The sequence below is a fragment of the Saccostrea cucullata genome, unplaced genomic scaffold, assembly GCF_032062105.1.
Source record: "Saccostrea cucullata isolate Sc308-1 unplaced genomic scaffold, CSIRO_AGI_Scuc_v1 ctg9444, whole genome shotgun sequence".
Classification (NCBI taxonomy): Eukaryota; Metazoa; Mollusca; class Bivalvia; order Ostreida; family Ostreidae; genus Saccostrea; species Saccostrea cuccullata.
In genome coordinates this window covers 1-21,656 of record NW_026924837.1, presented here as the reverse complement: position 1 = coordinate 21,656, position 21,656 = coordinate 1, and the positions used below count along the sequence as shown (strand labels likewise).

At 35.5% G+C, this 21,656-nt stretch overlaps 1 long non-coding RNA gene across 1 annotated transcript; it reads left to right on the top strand.

The window, feature by feature from the left end:
- The first annotated feature begins 6,980 nt into the window (after positions 1–6,980).
- On the top strand, positions 6,981–21,013 carry LOC134267418 (uncharacterized). Its single transcript, XR_009992154.1, has 3 exons — positions 6,981–7,093; positions 17,444–17,519; positions 20,946–21,013. It is a non-coding gene; the product is annotated as an uncharacterized LOC134267418 (long non-coding RNA).
- Positions 21,014–21,656: the final 643 nt, after the last annotated feature.

Below are 21,656 nucleotides of genomic sequence, written 5' to 3'. Positions count from 1 at the left end.
GTTCTTGAGAAGAAGATGAAAATGTGAAAAGTTTACGACAACAACGACGACAACGACAACGACAACGACAGACGACGGGCAAATTTTGATCAGAAAAGCTCACTTGAACCTTCGGCTCAGGTGAGCTAATAATAATAAAGAAACAGAGTAAAAAACACACACGTTCCCCAACTTCGTTTGGGGAACATAATAATAAGAAACAGAGTAAAAACAATATGTTCCCAACCTTCGTTTGGGGAACATAATAATAAGAAACAGAGTAAAAACAATATGTTCCCCAACTTCGTTTGGGGAACATAATTAATGCTCCCTCACTCCTATTTTCGCATCTTTCTCGATTATAGTTGTTCGGGCATGCGCATTGATTTTCAGCCAGACAGTGACCTCCATTCAGACAGGTGTTGGGACACAGGGCTAAATCAATGTTAAATCAAATTATATGAATAATAGACATACATGTATTTGGTACCTTATGATGCATTTTTCCATACTTTCAAATAGTCAATGTTAGAGAAATATTTAACTTACCCTCAGAATTGGTGCACCCTAACAGGTCAAACCTTAGACACGGACTGTTCTGGTATTGGAGGATGTTGATTCTAAATCTGGTCACAACAAGTCCTGGATTTATTGTAATGGTTGTAGAAACCGTGTTGTCATCTTTGAGAGCGTCAAAAGGCTACCAATAAATATTAAAAGATTAAAAAAAGGGAATCAGTTCTTTGCTTGCCAATATAAATTTGAAAGTTTCTAAACGTTTATGTTAAAGTTCGTGTAAACAAACCTTGATTCTTATATCTGAGACTAAAAATTGAAAGATTAACAAAATATTGAAAAACCATGCTGGTTTACCTGTGGCTGAGATGAATCAGATGAAATATACTGCCAAGATGCTAGCCCCATCAATATATACTCTAACGACACAGACTGTACGTAACCCGCGTGGGCATCTTCTGGTTTCTGAATGACCAATCCACGTATCCCTACACCTTGATCGAAGTCCACCTCTATCCAGTTATCTGTGGAGTGTGAATCTCCACACCACCCACCTGTCTCTCTTTCACCTGATGTATTTGAAGAGAGATGGATATTTTGTTTCCAGTGGTATTTTAACATTGTTTTCGAGCCCCGTGGGGATCCGGGTTAGAATAGGTTCTCAGTACCCCCTTGCTTGTCGTAAAAGGCGACTAAATTGGGCGGTCCTTCGGATGAGACCGTACAGACCGAGGCTCCGTGTCACAGCAGGTGTGGCACGATAAAGATCCCTCCCTGCTCAAAGACTGTAAGTGCCGAGTATAGGCCTAAATTTGCAGCCCTTCACCGGCAATGGTGACGTCTTTATATCAGTGAACTATTGTGGAGAGGGACGTTAAACAGTATACAATCAATCAATCAATCGAGTATCATTTGATATATTTACCTTGCTCATTGTCCATAACAGCAGATTTATTATAATTATCCGTTTTATAAAACTCACTTGCACAGCAATCAATTCTGGCATTTGTAAGACTTGTTGCTGATGGATTGGGAGTTTTAATCATGACCTCCGTTATATTGTTCCACAGGGATGATTTACACACTAAAAGACAAATGTTATAAAGAGTAGCTATCAAGTTACTATTTTTTTTGTTTTTAATAGCTAAATCCTACTAAGAATGATTGCCATTGATTGTTTGCCACTTATGTATTATGGAGTTACAAGTAAATCTAGTCGTTTTAATGGAACATCGACACAGTTTCAGCCAAAAATTTTTTAATTCATTTTCCATTTTAATATGTTTTAGGCTAAGCAATGATTGCAATTAACCATTCAATAACTAGAGCTCTAATGTAACTACATGTACGTTCTAAATCTATCTTATAAATTTAAGCCTTTTCAATTAAATTTTGACAAACCAGGGGCGTAGCCAGGGTACTTTTGATGTGGACGCCTGAATATAGACGTGGGGGTTGAGGACCGCATTAAGGACCTTATTGGGCCTAGGTCGAAACCCTATAGTGGGAGTTCGGAAGCTGGTAAATTTTCGACGATTTCGATGTGCGTATTTGACCCTCCTGAAAGCAATTTTTTATAACTTTCACACAGCAACATTTAATTTGAGGTCTGTTCTTTTATTAGACAAAATGCGGACAAGCACTCAAAAATAAGAAAAGATTTGTCAATAGCGCGTTGTTTGACGAGGCCACTAAAACAATTTAAGACTTCTGAAGCTCCACAAAATACGTATGTAATTCTTTTTAACTAATTTTCTTGCACATTAATACCTATCGGGTATATGTTCAATGTATACATTTTAAAATGCATACATAATGTTCATAAATATTCACAAATCTGGTATCTTTTACTTGTAAAAATTTAAAAAAAAAAACAAAAAAACAACAACAATAATACCCGGTATATATTATTGGTTGTAAGTTAATGTTACGGAAGTCAATGTTTAGGCCTTATTATTCCTTTCTTCAGTTTTAAAAACTGAATTTTACTAATTTTTCGATTTTTTGATAGTTATATATAAAGCTGAATTACAATTTTTTAAAGTCTTCCATGAAGGTTGAAATTTTGGGGGAAATATCGTTACAGAAGTTAAACATTACAGTTTGAAGTCAATTTTTTTGGGGGGGGGGGGGGGGGGGGAATGATGTGGACGTTTGTGCGTACAAACGTACGCCTGGCTACGCGCCTGCAAACATTTTGATTTTTTTTATTTCATGTATGTATTGTTGTGTGGAAAAGCGTTTCTCCTTATATTAATATCAGAAACAGCCTTTATTTCCATTTTGTTTTGCTTTATTTTTTCCATCAACTCAGCTGTGGACTTCCTCTAACACTACTCATATAGAGTTAGACTTCCCCCATACAGTAGTAGGCCTTCTCCCCTTCATATTATTTTACCTTTTATAGTTTTTTTTTAAAATCACTCTAACGAGATTGTTGCTTTCCATGATTAAAATATAATACTACTGATGTTTACATTTATAAAAAAAAAAATTAATTTTTTTATTTTATGAATTTTCCTTATACTTTCATTCAGAAAGATTCATCATCCTGTTGACGTGAGTTTTTAGGCGTCATACAAAAACTCTTACCCTGAGTCTGGAAGCGAAGAATCGACGTCAGAAAACGTAAGAAACAAAAGCAGCATAGGCACCGCCTTGATAGACTTCATTGTGACCAACGCCTTGTTGGGCCTGAAAAACATTATACAGTCCTCTATAATCTTTTCCGTTGTTTTATAACAATTCATATCTGGGAGAGAACTTAAGAAATAACTTTATACCTAAGACACACAAATAGTTCAGTTAAATCATGTCAATTCTTCATGGGAGATTAATTAAAATAACACTTTGTATAAGGTCACCAACCAGATATGAAAATGTCTTAAAAGTTCATCTAAAGACGAAAAGAAGTTCGATCTATCAATTTACTAACTCTGAGATTATCAAATTTCAATTTCAGTTGTAATTGTCAACTGCCTGAATGGATAGCGTCTGTGCATTTCTCTGTTCGAAAATTTGGTGCACCAGCAGACTCTACCAAGATGCAACTTTTTTCAAGTTTTTGGTTTCAATAAACGCGATTATTGGCATGACATGGGTCTAAAGATACAATTTCTATTCTCTTATATCCCTTCTCTTACACATTGGTAGAAAAGTGAACTACATGTTCATGTACAAACTTAGTTCTACATTTTTTATCAGTCAGTCTTATTGCCATGATTACTAAAATTCTAAGTTTCATATCTTAATTCGTTCAAAGTACAACTCATGGATTATTTTCTACGAACCTATTTATCCTGGCAGTGTTAAGCAGACTATAAGGTACAAGTATGATATCTACATGTATTTATGATTTTAGTTTGAAGGGACAGTGTTGTCAGGGTTATTAAAAAGAATAAAATTCTGAAATCTTTAAAATGAAACTACTCCTTTTACATTTTTATCCCGAGTTTTATTAAATTTTTATGTTTTCTAGTTTACTAGACTTTAATAGCTCATTCGTCAGTTGTAACATTTTTTATAATGATAAAATGTTCGTGTTGCTATTGTAACAAAAAAAGAATTTTTTTCAAAAACTTCTTTTAAAACACTTCTCTCTTTAAAAGTTTTAACTGGTTTCAAGAAAACTTTTTTCCACAAGTAGACTACACTAAAAAAAAATAGTATATTGATTTTTATTAACGATGTTCCAGATAGAATTATCTGTATATTTTATTTTTTAAAAATGTACTTCTTTTACAAATCAGGTCACGTTGCCACAAAATTGTCTAGATCTAGTTAAAAGTACAAACTAGTGCCTCATTCTGACCAAAAAACGTGTCTGACCAGAAACAGTCTCATCAGAGACTTCTGATTTATTTCCAGTTATGCTTCATAAAAAAGTTACTTTAAAAAAATATTGACTTTGCTGGATCATTTCAGAAATCAGAAAAAGGTACCTTAAGAATAAATAGAATAAACGCGAAAGAGCTTTTTCCCTAGATTTAATTATAAAATATAGTAAATTATTTCAGGCATCCTCGGGAACACACGGGTGATCTCGTCTTTACTTTAACTAGATCACCCGTGGGTTTCCGACGATGTATTTCAGGCTGTCCTGATATAAACTGTACAATTTATTTTGGTTAATAAATGTCATTGGGGTTGTGTCTGTCATTCATTTTCAATCTGAAGATTAACGATTTTGTATAGATGTGCATATATTAAAACTTTAAGAAAATTCAAATACAAAATTTTACAAACATTTCTTTTTAGAGATCAATTTTTCCAACTATCTATCAGAATTCTCGTGGGTACCAATGAAAGCTACTTGATAAACTCCTCTATGGCCCCTGCTCACCTGGTCGGGGTATAATTTTTTCATTAAAAGAAAAATAAGTAACGTCAGGTGCCTGTGGTTTCGCTGAATTTATGAGTTTTATTACTGTTCATACTCAGTAATCCTCAAATTTTATTCTTTTATTAAAACGTTTTGCGGGTGTGGTTACAGAAAATAAAGGGCATTTTATTAAAATTCTTCTTTTCTCCAAAATATCTCCTAAACATCATGCTTTCAAAAATATATACACTGTTAACAGCATTTAGATTTTATTTCGTACATACAACACAAGTCAAATACTTATTGTTTTGGTATGAAGAGAACCCCAGCGCGTAACACACAGCCAGAACGGGATGAACGAGTTTTCCGTTATATTGATGTGTCCAATGTGATAGTTTCGGGAATTTCGTCGAGAAAAATGTACTGTATGCTATTGGCTGGTCAAATGACCCCGCTGCAAGGTAATCTTAATTTAAGCTTTGTGCTGCATTCTCCAAATCGGAACGCAAACATTTTTTTTTCAAGGAATCATAAGAATACTGGAAGCGGACTTACTATGACAAACTGCACAGGGCATATCCAAAAGCGTTCGAATCGTATTCAGCACCGTACAGTGTATACATTGTAGCATTGAGAGTAATATCGTGCAGAGGAACGAGGACGAGTAAGTGTGAAAGGCAGGCGTATCATGGGTGTCGGAAGCAAATTGAAAGGGAGGGCTAAACCAACAGAAAACCCCCAAATTTTCAATGCCTATATAATGTCTATCTTTGCAAAAAATGGCCCCTAGCCCCCCCCCCCCCCCGGGTTCCGACGCCTATGCGTAGTCGGCTGCTCCTCCAGTATGTTTAAAATACGATCCACCTGCAAATCCTTAAATTATAAGCAATCATAAAAAGCAAATTAAGTTTTAGAAAAAGCATTGTTCACGATGAATTATAAAGAGATATTTTCTCCGCAGCTGAGGGACTTTTCCCTTTAAGTTTTTTTATAATTTAATTTTATTTTTTATTTGTCGTACAATAAGCATTTTCAAAAGCCTTATTCGCCCATGCTCAGATCTAGGGAGGGTTGGCGGTCCGTATCTCCCCCCCCCCCCCCGGAATTTGCAGAGATAATAAATTGATACACTAAGCCATGTTAAAAGTGACCTTGGACCCCCCCCCCCCTCAGAAAACGGCGGAGACCCCCCTCGAACGCAGGCCTGTGTGAAGTGGTATGAAAGATAATAGGTATAAAGCATTAGAAGACAAATGTCAACCACTTACCTCACCCCCACCCACCCCACGAATAGGATTTTCACGTTTGGCAAATTAGGTTTGTTTCGTTTTGTTTTTGGTTGTCAACAATTTTTTTGACTGGAGTATACCCCCCCCCCCCCCCCATTGAAAAAATTCCTGGATCCGCGTCTGTTGGACCATCTTCTTTCTGCATAATCTATCTTCAAATATTCACAATTCCATGTTTTTTCTGAAGAGTATGAAATTGACCTTGCGCTTCAAATTGGTTTATCCCGAAGACAATGTCCTATATTCCATCTACTTCACGAAATCTTTAGACCTGGGATCATGAACTTGACTAATCTTTCTGTTGTAAGTAGGAATGTAAGTAGGAATAAATGTTAAAGAAGTCAGACAGCCAAAAACCAATTTTCACAAATTGAAAATTTTACTTAGGTCTAAATCTCTTTCATGATCCCGGGCCAGGGCATATATGGATCATATTCTATTCTATTCTATTCTACAGGATTTTTTCAAAAGGGGGGGGGTCCATATCAATTCTATAATAAATGTCAATGGGATTTTTTGAGAATAAAAAACATTTGGAAACAAACTTTCTAGAATAAATTATCGTTATTTTTCCACAGCAATAACTGAATTTCACGGGGCGGCCGCGGGGTGGGGGGCGGTTGTCTCGGATTCCCCTTTACACCATTGCATGCCGCAAGGGGCGGCCGAGGGGGGTGGTCGGATTCCCCTTTAGACCATTGCATGCAGAAAATAAACTTTTAATAAATATATTTAAGGAAGAAAGCTTTTCCTTTAAATTGCATATAAAAATTCCCTTTACATTTTTTACATTTTGTTTTTTCCGCAGTATTTTTGCTCCACTGACCACCATAGATCACGTGACTGGACCTAATTTCACCACACTGAGATTGAGACTTGACTCGATAGCAGTGTTCTGCATTTTGCTTCTGCAAAAAGCCATTCCTAGCGCTCATTCAAAGCTTTCATACACTTCAACGGATACAGAAGAAGACTACTTTCAACTGAGGTAAGTTTATGAAAGTTGTAATAATCGATTTATGACTATAAAACAACGTATTTGTTGAAAACGTAATACGGCGGTAACTCGAACATTTCCCGCCGCCATTTCAGATCACTGCATGTCAAGCGTAAGAATAGATGGTTTATGAATTATTTGTTTACATATGTGCACTTCTGTATTATTGCTATCACCATCATTTAAAATTACTTGTCAACTGCATTTATTCTAATCATGCAGTAAAATCCTAACGTCAATGTATATATCGAAATGCTCAAGTTACTGTAACAATTATATTTTTCAATAATATGAATTTAACCTTTATTTATTGCAAGTTGAAATAATATTCTATCAACAATATTGATAAGAATCAAGATTTTTTTTCCTCTGGAAATGTAAGTCTTTGGTTTTTAATTTATGAGCTTCTCATACCTGTTGGTTAAACACTACTCACTGATCTTACCTGGGTGACCATTAAATGCCCTCAAGGGATGCACAACCTAATGGTAATTTATAACTGTGACCATTTAATTTTGGTGTTGTTGGCAAAGCCTGATAGGTCTTGGTTTTTGGTAATGCGAAAAATAATAAAGTCTGTGTGCTTGTATAGTACAGTTTAACTGGTTAATCAGCGATTAGTTCTAAGTGTTAGTATTGCAGACTTTTTGTCCCCTGCCTTTGGGATAGTGGAAGGACATTTAATCCATCGGTCAGTTTTGTCTGTCAGTCACAAAAACTTTAGCTTGGTCATAACTTTCGAATGAGAAGAGGTAGGACATTCATATTTCACATGTGCATTACCTATGACAAGTCCTTTTCAAATATACCATGTACCATGATTTTTACCCTGTGACCATGACCTTGAAATTTGACCTTTTGAACCAGGGGCTGACAAATAGATTTTTCAAGCACTTGCCTATGGGCAAGTGCATGATAAAATTTCACTTGCCCTACTTCAATTTTTACTTGCCCCACCAGCACTTTATATTCATCATAATGAATTCTAAATTGAAAAATTTTGAAGCCTAGGATTGTTATTTTGAATATTGGCGACATTTAAAACCACCTGCCATTAAGTACTATGTACCAAACAATCTGTTGATTGATTGTATGCTAGCTGTTTTACATCCCGTTCGAGAATTTTCCACTCATATAGACGTAATATTTCAGCTTTAGTCATGATATCTGCTATATATTTGTTTAAAATAATGGTTTTGGACCTTTGTTTTTTCTTTTCTCATACCTGGTATGCTTACACGGTTTTGTACTGAGTTTTTCACTAGGCCTAACATTGTTATGGAAGATGTATAGTAATTTAATCATCCCTCGGCTTTCGATCGTTTTCTGCCTCATAACTGTCAAAACTTTCTCCATTTCTCCAAATGCCAATTTGTCACTTTCAATTAAGTACAAATACAAGTACTTAAAACTTTCGGTAAAACTTGTAATGAATTGCATAATGATGACACAATTAAACTGGTTTGCATATGAAGTGTGAAAAACAAAGGATTCAGAAGATAACTCGTGCAACAAAATTAATTTTGATTTCGTGGAAAACTTTGACATATTTTGAAAAATATTTATTGATTGATTTTTTTTTAAAAGTCACTTGCCCACCGGCAAGTGCCTATTAAAAATTCACTTGCCCACCTAAAAAATTCACTAGCCCCGGGCGTTGGGCAATGGGATTTGTCAGACCCTTGCCTTTTAAAAAAATTGAATATTACATTAAATTGGCCTTACATTTTGAAAGAGAAAAAGGTAGGGCCTTCATATTACACATGTGTATTACAGTACCTGTGACAAGTCCTTTTCAAATATACCATGCATGATTTTTACCCTGTGACCATGGCCTTGAAATTTGACCTACTTTAAATAGAAAGGGTTTATCTTTCATTATAACTTTGAATGAGAAGAGATCTATATACTTTCATATTCCACATGTGTATTACCTGTGACAAGATCTTTCTAAATATACTATGATTTTTGACCCTCTGACCTATGAAGTTTGACACACTTTTCAAAAACTTACCTTTCATTGTAGCTGCAGATCTGTAGCTTTATGGTTTTATATATCTGACTTTGACCATAGCGCTACAGATCCTGTAATGCAAAAAAGGTGCAATTCACGGTGCAATATTTTTTGCACACTTTTTGGGAGAATTTCTCCACTTTCTAGCATTGGTCAATCAACTACCTTTCACTCCCTAATTCTAGACGCATTCTGTAGCCAATATGTATATTTTATTCACCTCCAAGCCATTCATAGTTGTCTCTACAGGCAATAAACTTGCTTGAAGTGACTTTTCAGCAATTTAAAAAATAATTTTAATCAAGCGAGTATATCACTTATAGAGACTTCTATAAAGGGTTAGGAGATGGATAAAATATACAGATTAGTTAAATAATGTGCCTAGAATTAGGGAGTGAAAGGTAGTCAATTGACCAGTGCTGGAAAATGGAGAAATTCTTCCCAAAATGTGCCAAAAATATTGCGACGTAAATTGCACCTTTTTGCATTACGGGATCTGTAGCATTATGGTCAAAGACAAATATATAAAACCTAAACACTGCACACAAAAGAGATCTATACTTAAAGGGTAGTTTTATGCAGTTAGCAGAGTTCTTGAAATCTTTCGGTCCTGTCGGCAAAACCAATAAAAACAACCAAGGACCGATTACTTTGCATTCTGTGTCAGTCCAAATGACCGGTAAGTTTTGACAGAGGAACTTGCGACAATCTGACCAAATATTAACCGACAGATCTTAATTAATCTTTCAAAGGCTTTTCTGTATCTTGTAATACCTTCCTTGATGAACGCAAGTGCCAAACTATGATTAGTAAACTACTGTAAATCACTTTTAGGTCACCTGAGTAAACTCAGGTGACCTATTGCTATCTGTTTTCGTCCGTCGTCGTTCGTCGTGCGTCGTTCGTCGTGCGTTAACATTTGAACATTTTCAGCTTCTTCTCTACAACCACTGAACCAATTTCAACCAAATTTGGTACAAAGCATCTATGGGTGAAGGGGAACAAAAATTGTGAATTTCATGATCCCTGCCCCCCTGGGGCCTGAGGGGTGGGGCCAAAACCACTAAAATTAGTGCAATCTTTAAAAATCTTCTTCTTTACTCCTGGACATCAAGCAGTCAAACTGTTTGCATGATTGTAATCAGCAATGAGTCCTCTACCAAAATTGTGAAATTCATGGCCCCAGGGTCAGGGGTTCTAGTGCTAGGGCGGGGCTAAATAAGAGGTAGTAAAAATGCATTATTTCGTTGAAAATCTTCTTCTCTGCTCCTGGGTATTAAATAAACCAACTAAGTACATAGTTATGATGAGCAAGAGTGCCTCTACCAAAATTGTGAATTTTATGGCCCCAGGGTCAGGGGTTCTGGTGTTAGGGCGGGGCTCTATTGGCTATATAGTGAAAATACATTAATTCTTTGAAAATCTTGTTCTCTGCTCCTGGGTATTAAATAAACTAAGTACATAGTTATGATAAGCAAGAGTGCCTCTACCAAAATTGTGAATTTTATGGCCCCAGGGTCAGGGGTTCTTGTTTTAGGGTGGGGCTCTAATGATTATGAAATGTATGAATTCTTTGAACATCTTATCCTTTGCTCTTGGTTAATATGCTAATGATCTAATTACATATCTAAGGCCAGGATTTATTTTATTTTCAGTTTTACAAACCCTCCGCTCAAGGTTTTGAACTTTTAGAAAAAAATAAAAAATTTTTTCTTTCCTATGTCAAATTTGAGTCGGGATCGAGATTTCAAATTTACGAACTCGCACTTCCGGTTTTTAGATGAAACGGCGGGTAAAAAAGCTACATCCAAGAATTTAGCATGGTTTAGTGTAAAATTCATCGATAAGAGTGCCATTCAAAACGTTTCACCCGTTCTAAGGACAAATAAAATGCTGACGACTTTGTTGCACAACGACATGCTGGTGAGATAATTATATATTCGTTTCAAAAGTAACTGTAAATTATTTTCCTCCCCCAGGTTTTAAACTGCCCGTGGTAGCTATTGCATATTGCCAGGGACATTGTTTAGGTCTCTGTTATAGCTTACAGTCTAAGCATCATTCTTCAGAAAATGGTTGCTTATGCATCAGATGTAATGAATAAAACTATGGGAGAAGTGAAGTCCATTTGAGGAAGAAATAAACAATAACCTGAAGTGAAGAAATAAAAAAAAATCCATCTATTAAAAGGCAAGAATATACAAATATATACAGGCATGTAGTATCATTTGTATCAGCCAGAAAAATTATTTTACACTTAATTGAAAAAATGTTGACCCTACTCCCCAATACCTCCTGTCTGTTTTATGATAGGAATTATAATTTTAGGCATCAAGTAAATTTTTAGAACAATGTCTACACATTCACCTAACACATATTGAGTGATGTATTGAAAGACTTTTAAAGAATTGATTTTTTAAAATATATTTTGATCAACAAAAAATTTATATAACTGGCCCAAACTGGCAGATGATGAAATAAGCAATTAAATGTTCTACTTTCCTATTTGTAAGCATTATGTGTCCAGTGGTAAGGAGCCTATTAGGATAGCATAAAAAAGAATGTACAAATGTTAATAATTGATTTATCAAAAAATTTATTTCCTTTTCCTTTGGGACTTTTTTATTCTCATGTTCATAACTAAACCTAAACATAAAAAAAAAAGCTGGCCTTATAATGAAGAAAGGGTCCTCTTTCAAAATAGATAATTTCAGGGCTGCTGGGTCAGGGGTACCAAGGGGGTACTTTGACTAAAAATAAATTAATGCTTTGAAATCTGCCCTTTGATAAGCAATGGTGCCTCTTTCAAAATTCGTGAATTTCATGGCTTTTGGCTTAAAACACGAACCAAATACAATTGCTGGAAAGTTGTTACATGATACTCAGGTGACCTATAAGGCCCGTGGGCCTCTTGTTATTCCAAGAACTTTATTTTCATGTAATTACGGTATGCTTGCGAAAATTTCATTCTCGCGTATCGTAGAATTCCTTAAGATTATTTAGAGCAATGACCAGAATTCGTGAAAATTTTGCCTCGCTTATAAAGAGTCAATGACTATCTCTTGAAGTAAGATCTCGCGAGAATTAAGTGATCTACAGTAGTTTGTTTGATGGTGCTAAGGTAGAGCATGAGATGAGAAAATTGAACTAGATTAAAAACTTATGAAGAAAAAGGACTCCCACGAGAATTAAAAGAAAGTTATTATACAACGATCAAAGCTGCATGAAGCATGCTGTGTTTATTGACGCTGGGTGCACACCGTATATTGATAATAAAATTCAAATACAGTTTTCATCTTTTTAGCTGACCTGAGCCAAAGGCTCAAGTGAGCTTTACTGATCACAACAATTTGTCCGTTGTATCTGTCGTTGTTGTTGTCGTCGTAAACTTTTCACATTTTCGACTTCTTGTCAAGAACCGCTGGGCTAATTTCAACCAAATTTGCCACAAGGCATCATTGGGTGAAGGGGATTCAAGTTTGTTCAAATGAAGGGCCATGCCCTCATACAAGGGGAGATAGTTTGGAATATGAAAATTTGGTGGTATCTTTTAAAAATCTTCTTCTCAAGAACCACTGTGCCAGGAAAGATGAAACTTAATGGGGAAACATCCTCAGGTAGTGTAGATTCCAGTTTGTTCAAATCATGAGGGAACTTGTAAAGTGCAAAACGAAATAGAAATGAAACGAAACAAAATGAAACATTACAAACTGAAAGGAAACGAAACGAAATCTGCCAAAACAAAATGAAACCTACCGAAACGAAATGAAATCAAGATGAAACGAAACGAAATCAAAACGAAACCAGCCGAAACGAAACAAAACTTTCAAAATAGTTTTTTTTTTCAAATCAAAGTATATACATGTACATATAGTTATATATATAATGTGTAACTGCATATGATCTATTTTCATTCAAAACGAAACCTGCCGAAACGAAACGAAGAAGAATATGGATATTTTGAGCATTATTCGATCTCAAAATTTAAAGTCCATAAAACAAAACTATCAAAATGTTTTCTTTTTTCAAATCAAGGTATATGTACATGTATATATATATGTAACTGCATGTGGAATTATATTTTTTTACTTCAAATAAAATTTATATAGCACTTTTAATATAAAGTTTGATTACCGATAAATTATGCTCCCTTCTCAGACTAATGATGTATTTACACGTTTGCCAGCTGCAATTATGCACGAGCGTATTATGCGTGTATAATTTCAATATGTACAGTATTTTCTAATTTTTATGTCTTACTCTTATTTTCAGCCCATATTTATCTAGATACAACATAACTATTAAACTTCCGAGTATTTAGTATTCCATTCCGAGGTGTCTGGTTTTATCGTTCAAAGCCGACCAAAGTTTTACATAGAAATGTATAGGAAAATTCTTTAAAAATCTTCTTCTCAAGAATAACAAAGCCATAATTGCATGATCATACTTATATGGAAGCATCCTCAGGTAGTGTAAATTCAAGTTTGTTCAAATCATGACCCCCGGGGTAGGGCAGGGCCACAATGGCCGACCAAAGTTTTACATAGAAATGTATAGGAAAATTCTTTAAAAATCTTCTTCTCAAGAATAACAAAGCCATAATTGATCATATTTATATGGAGGCATCCTCAGGTAGTGTAAATTCAAGTTTGTTCAAATCATGACCCCCGGGGTAGAGCGGGGCCACAATGGTCGACCAAAGTTTTACATAGGACATATATAGGAAAATTCTTTAAAATCATCTTCTCAAGAATAACAAAGCCATAATTGATCATATTTATATGGAAGCATCCTCAGGTAGTGAAGATTCAATTTTGTTCAAATCATGACCCCCAGGGGTATGGCAGGGCCACAATGGCGACCAAAGTTTTACATAGAAATATGTAGGAAAATTCTTTAAAAATCTTCTTCTCAAGAATAACAAAGCCATAATTGATCATACTTATATGGAAGCATCCTCAGGTTGTGTAGATTCAAATTTGTTCATTCATGACCCCCAGGGATAGAGCGGGGCCACAATGGCCAACCAAAGTTTTACATAGAAATATATGGGAAAATTCTTTAAAAATTTTCTTCTCAAGAATAACAAAGCCATAATTGATCATATTTATATGGAGACATCCTCAGGTAGTGTAGATTAAAGCTTGTTCAAATCATGACCCCGGGGGGTAGGGCAGGGCTACAATGGCCGACCAAAGTTTTATTTAGGACATATATAGGAAAATTCTTTAAATATCATCTTCACAAAATAGCAAAGCCATGATTGGTCACGGGACTACTTTTGGATTTAAACTTTTCAATAATAATCCAATTTCTTCTTTTTCCTAGCCATAGTGCTCAGCTGAGAGATGTGGCCCATGGGCCTCTTGTTTTTGGAAACCCCTGAACTTAGATTACATCTGTGTGTTTTAGAATAGGGCTGGGTATTGAAATAAATTTTTCGATACGATACATATTGCAATACAGAGGTGCAATATGCGAAACATATTGCCGATACAGACAAATGAGAATTTACTATTTTTTGCATGTTTTTTTGTTAAAGAGGTGATAGTACTTTTTTATTAAAGCGTAAATTTACAATAATAAAACATTTTAAATCCTTGTTTATTTTAATTCTATTTGAATGGATAAGTGTATGACAAATTAATGTTAGTTGCCCATGTTTTTCTTCAGAAAAATCAAAGCATCGATCCACTTAGTCAGATTTCAGACAAGCCCTTGTGCATGTGAATATGTTGCCACTGGTGCTAAATACTCGTTCTGAAGCCACAGACGACATCATAACATTGACCTGTTTGACTGTGTTGATACTTCACTTGACGTCGTATTCGTGGAAGTAATGGGAATTTAATGGCAGATAAAATATTTTACCAAATTGCTTTGTCAATGAGTTGAAATAAACTATGACTTAAAAATTCTGATTGATATCTTATTATCGGTTTACATTCCATGACTTTTTCGACGCGCCATTTTACCTACCGGCATTGCCTCCAAGTTTCACAGTAACAAACAAGTCAATGTTGCGATGCCGTCTGAGATGGGTAATAATATATAGGCTCGTTGTTCTACCAGAACTTGTGACTTCTTATTGACAAAGATAATTACATTTTGCCTTTTTGCTGCTAACTTTTACGTAGCGACCCTACACTTTTGACATGTTTACATGCGTTTATACGATTTTAGATAAGTCGTTCGTAATATTAGTCACTTTGAAGTTTTTCTTTCTTTTAATTAAACGTTGTAAATTTTTCTCGAAGTCCAAAATGCAGTTTCTTTTAGTGTTTAGAGCTTCCTTAAGAAGAGATAGGGCTGAATCAATATAGTATTGCATGAGAAGAGCTATTCAACTTGATCAATATATTACTCCACTGATCAAAGACCAGAAGAGCTTATGTCATACCGTCGGCAAATTCCCAGGTTAAGGTTTTTGAAGCTTTTTTTTTTTTTAAGAACTGCTTTGCCCTACATTGATCATATATGCATGCAAGATGCTTCTAATGTGTTTCATTGTACCAGTAAAGGTTTCAGATGCTGCAATTTCAGCAAAGGAATGACCAGATTAATTTTTTTGGAGCAGGTTAACATTTTTGGTGCAGGTCTCATTTCCAAGTAACTAGAAGCCCTATGTTGAGCAAACTTGCATGGGTGACACATCTATAAAGGATGCATTGTTTAAGGGTTGCTTCAGATGTTGGATCTGACCTACATTTTCCTGATGAGTGAGCAGGTTAAAGTTTTTGGTGCAGGTCTGAATTCTGATCAGTAACTACGAGACCTAGGTTGACCAAACGCAAAAAAGGGCAGCATTTGATGATTTACTTTCAGCACATAAGGCCAGATAAAATTAATCTTTAGATTCTCATCCCCGCCCGCCCCTCTCAAAATGTCCCGCCCTGGTGTTTTTTATTTCGTTTTTTGGGTGCTGAAAGTATTTTCCATGTATTGATTTTGGGTCAAAGTTCAAGAGTTATCTCCCGTCTGTGTTAAAAGTCGCGTTTCGCTATTTATAGCAAAAGAGCCATGTGAAGAATGGCGAAAAATCGGCAATAAAAGCAGTTTAAATATGTAAGGAACAGATAATTTGTCAGTGTAGAGAAGGCAGAGAAGAAAAAAATAGCATAAACAAATCTAGACAGTATCAATGCCTATGGCATGAGCAAATTAGAGAGATTTTAACTAAGTAAAAATATAGACAAGGAAAATGACACCTGGTCAAGTTTAAAACGATCTCCATCTGTGTGTGATTTTTCTTTGAAAAAATAATAATAAAACATCGTAGGCAGACTTTAAAGAATGCTAAGAAAATGTTAAATCTTAAAACTGTTCAGGCCTAGGTTTTCCAGTAGAATATTTTATTAGAGTATATTTTATAGATTTTGCAAAAATGACCTATTTTAATGTCGAACGTGTCAAGTCTCAAGAACGATCACACTTTTGAGAAAGGTGGAAATCTATGATATTTTACAGAAAACAGAGGGATTTGTTGGTAAAACTAAAAGGTATTTGGAGAAGTCTGACATGCATACACAATTTATTGGTATCCCTGCCTCATTTTGTTTGGCGTGTGCCGTGTTTGTGTACTTGATAATTTCTTAATTAACGATAAATATTTAAAGCAAGAAGCTTCTTTTGATATTAAAAGAATATGAATAGAATAAAATCTATTCATATTAGCATTAACATAATAACAAAAATGTTTACAAGAGTCCATGTTTTGTTGATACTTACACATGTTACAATTTAGCAAAGAGGAAACGTAATGATGCTTTAGACACTCTGATGTTTTCATCCTTCGATTCAACCCATAACATGAAATCTCATAATTTGTTTATTTCTGCATATATATCTTTTTGAAATTTGCTGTGTTTATTGATGAAAAATGTAGTAAAGAATAATGAAGATTTTAGAATGCAGTGATGATTATTTTTCACCCTAGACAACTCGTCCACAACTTTACTGGCCAACCCTTGTACAAACAATAATGTTATTTTGCAGCATCAGTGCTCTGCCATGATTTAATATTTATAAATCATTATGTATTAACATTTCTGTCTGTAATGGTCTTGCAGACATAATATATTTACTGTTACGGATTTTCCCCCATGACCAAAATAACCCACAGATTGGATCACCCCAATTTATGCCCTGAATATTTAATCTATGTATCGTAAATTTATTTGTAGATATCATGGGAATATTACCAATCATCGTATGTCATTTGTATGCTTTAAATTCATTGTATATGTTTATTTCATGGATATCCTTTCGAAACAAACCCGAATATAACTTAATGTTGTGTATTTATAATTCAGCTTTTATTATTTTAGAATCATGGAACTTCGACGATCACAGAGGATTAGACGTCCCCCCCACTGGTTCTCCGACTACTTGGTGGAGTTTCCTGTAAGTAATAAAACCGAAAATTCATTTTAGAAAATTTCAATTTTTTTGAAGGGCCGGGGTCAAGGTGGGATAATTATGATCATACATGTTGAGCTGTTGGGTGCAAGTCTAATGCTTAAGATTCGGGGAAAACCTATACAGTCCACTCCTGTTTCATCTGTAGGGGATTAAATAGGGTGCTGCAAAAGGCAGTAGCCTTTAACATCGGAAGCTGCACATTGTTGATTTAATTATGTCCATCAACAATTTTGTCTGTCAGTCCATCTGTCTGTTCATTTTATACTTTTACTATGATATATATTTTTATGTGCCTGGAATCGATAGAACCGGGGCATATATTGTTTTTGTCCTGTCTGTATGTCTGTCTATATGTCTGTCTGTTTGTCTGCAAACTTTAACCTTCGCCATAACTTTTGAACCATAAAAGATAAAGACTTCATATTTAGTATGCGAACTCCACTAATGAGGCTCTTTCAAATGACGCTAAGGTCAATGACCTTGTAACCTGGACTGTGACCTACCTGCTAATAATAGCTTTTTTATGCAAACTTGAACCTTCGTCATAACTTCTGAACCATGAAAGATAGAGACTTCATATTTGGTATGTGTACTCTTATTAATTAAGCTCTTTCAAATGACATTAAGATTGTGACCATGTTAAACTTTGTTGCTGCTGGGCGCATGGTGTTTCACAAACATATTTTGTTTGTTACTCAAACAGACTTCAGTGAAATTTTGAACAGTGGTAGAATAATACCATAAGAATGGTAGAATAATACCATAAGAACAAAACACCAATAGAGCTTACTTCACTATGCATATCTTTCTATAGGTATTTTAAAATTGTTATCCATGAACATGATGCTTTTGTTGTGAAAACGTAACTCAGAGATAATGCTTAGTTTTCAAAGTTACTTTTTCAGACTGTGTAGAAAGGTTTTTAGCTCACTTGAGCTGAAAGCAAGCTCAAGTCAGCTTTTCTGATCACCTGTTGTCCGTCTGTATGTCTGTCCTTCTATCTGTTGGTATAAACTTTTCACATTTCAACTTCTCAAGAACCATTGGGCTAATTTTAACCAAAATGGATACAATTAACTTCCTTGCATGAATGGAAGTTTGTATTGTACAAGGCTAAGCCCTCATACAATGGGAGATAATCAAGAAAAGACAAAAATAGGATAAGGCTATCATTGGCTATCTAAAAATCTTTTTTTACAAGAACCACCGGCTCAGAAAAGCTAAGACTGAAGAGAATGTGGAAGCATATCCTGGGAAAGTGTAGATTATATAAATGGTGCCTGTTTCGAAGGGTAACAGTTGAAATTGACACTCCAAGGAAAACCATTGTCAACCGACGCGTTATCGGAGGTTGACAATAATTTTCCAAGGGGTGTCAATATATAAATGGTGCCTGTTTTGGAGGGTAACAGTTGAAATTGACACCCCAAGGAAAACCATTATCAAAAGAAAAAAGTTGACACCCCTCGGAAAACCATTGTCAACCTCCGCTGACGCTTCGGTTGACAATGGTTTTCCTTGGGGTGTCAATTTCAACTGTTACCCTCCAAAACAGGCACCATGTATTTTATTATACTGAATGTCTTCTTAAATTAAGACAGCAAAAAATAAAAAATCATCGATCATCTTTACGTTCACGTTTAGAAAGCTTTCAAACTCCTCGCTACTTTTAAAAAGATTTACTGACCTTTTTATTGTTTGTTTGATACTATAAGAGTCTTTTATCATATAAAGTTTCGTTATTTCTGCACTCGCAAGCATGTTTCATCTGTCGTTTGTTGTTTTCAAGTAAGCTACATCGGACGCAAGCTTTTATTGACGTCAAGTTTATTCCAGTTCTTTCAAATGTGCAACTGACGTTTTGAGAATTCTACGGTGAACCGTACGCACATAATATCCACGCATGTGGCATTACCATTGTGTTACCCATTGTCACATGCGTTGCTAAGGCTGAGGGTAATAGAACAAATTGTTAACTGCATCTAAACCAATCAGATTTTAGTATTTAACATGAAAGTATAATAATATCAACTGTTACCTTGCAAAACAGGCACCATTTAATTTATTATATTGAATGTCTTATTGATTTAGGATGTCAGAGAAAAAATTTTTGATTGTCATTATGTTCACATTTAGAAAGGTTTCAAACTACCCGCTTCTATTTTATTCTTAAGAAAGCTTCGAAAAAGATTTACCGACCTATTATTTGTTTGTTAGATTCTCAGAAAATTCTAAATTTTCATAATTTCTGCACTCGCAAGCATGTTTCCTCTTTCTTTGGTCGTTTTCAAGTAAGCTACATCGGAAGCAAGCTTTATTGATGTCATTTATTCGGCTTCTTTCGAACGCACAACTGACTTGTTGAGAATTCTATGGTGAACAGTATGCACATGATTTGCATGCATGTGACATTACTGTTGTGTTACCTGTTGTCACGCATGTTGCTAAGGCTGAGGGTAATAGAACGAATTGTTAACTGCATCTAAACCAATCAGATTTTAGTATTTAAAATGATAGTATAATGGAGTCATTTGAAAAGTGGGAGGGTATATAGTGATCAGTATGTCTGTCCTTCTGTCCATCTGTCTGTCTCTGTGGGGTACCCATCTTTTATCTGCAAATCTTCTTTCATCTCATGTTTACCCCTTTATCCCATGGATATAGCTCATGTGATATGCTTTTCGTATCCCACAGTTGTGACGTCACAATGGGTTTTGCGTTAGCACAATGAAGTAAAATAAAGTGGAGTCTTATATATGCAAAACTGTGTAAAAGATCAACTGTGAATTATTCAACATGGAATTAAAAGTTCCAAGGCTCATGGATAAAAAAAACACACAACTTGTTGGATAAAAATCATATCCAACTACAAATCATGGGAGATCCAATGTAATGAGCACTGAATGATTCTTAGATTCCTTATAACATAGAGCTAATGTGCACCTCTTATTTTACTTTTTGATCATACACATTTTGGGTTTCCCATGTAGCAAAACTTTTTCAGTGATATTGAAGGGTATAACAAAACCCATTTCTTATTCGCATCTCCTCCCATACCACTGAATAAAATTTGATGGTACTTTCACAGATTCTTTATAGTGTAATGCAGTTGTGCACCTAGCTCTTATTTTACTCTTTGATCTGAGACTTATTTCGGGTCATCCAGAGCAAAACATCAACTTTGCCATTATAATGGTATGGGAGGCGGGGTTATCATTTAGTGAGCTCATTGCTCACAATACCTCTAGTTTAACTGAGTTGATCCTGTATCCCCCCTCCCTTGCATAAAAACCTCATAAGCATTTTGCTTCGGAAAACTCAAAATTAGGTTATTTTCACTGTAATTTATATATTATAAGTACAAACCCTTTTCATTTCTGTTTTTACATGGTCTTTTTTCTCTTTTAGGTGCGGAGAACCAGGGTTCAGCTGACTGTGAAGGTTGTAGATGATCTTCAGGAGCCTGAGAAGGTGGCAGTGCTGCCTCTTCCTGAGCTGTTACAGGAGCTTCCTGTGGAGAAGCTTAGGCAGGCTGAAGAGGTGACCGAGTCATCTCCTCAACCTGTGATGGCTGATCCAGAGGTAGAACTTGTTCAGCTTGAGGAAGAGTGTCTGCCATCCCCTGGGCCTGTTGTAGCCCTTCCTTGGCCAGAACTTGACCAGACTGTGGAGGTGGCACTGCCATCTCCTCAGCCTATTCAGGTTCTAGTTGAGGAGGAGGCTGGACAGACTGAGGAGGTGGAACTGCCGTCTCCCCAGGTTGTTGTGGGTCGTCCTCAGCTTTCACCGATGATGGAGATCCCTCCAGCTCGTCCACCTCCAGCGAGGAGTCCACCGAGGCGAGGCTTAGTGGTAGAGGCAGTAGAACTTTTCTTTAGAGCAGTAGATGGTCCTCTGCTTACTGGGATTTTCTTCCCTTTCTTAGCTGGTTGGTAAGAGTTACACCCCCCTTTCTCTTTCTTGTTTTTTTTTACATTTATAAATAGGATTAAATTTTCTTCCCCTGTTCTGTAATGTTAATTTTTCAAGATAAAACTAGAATAGACTTGCATGAATAATTTGTTTAAGCAAGTTAATTAAACATTCATGTTTTTCTGATAAATAGGGTTAAATTTTCTT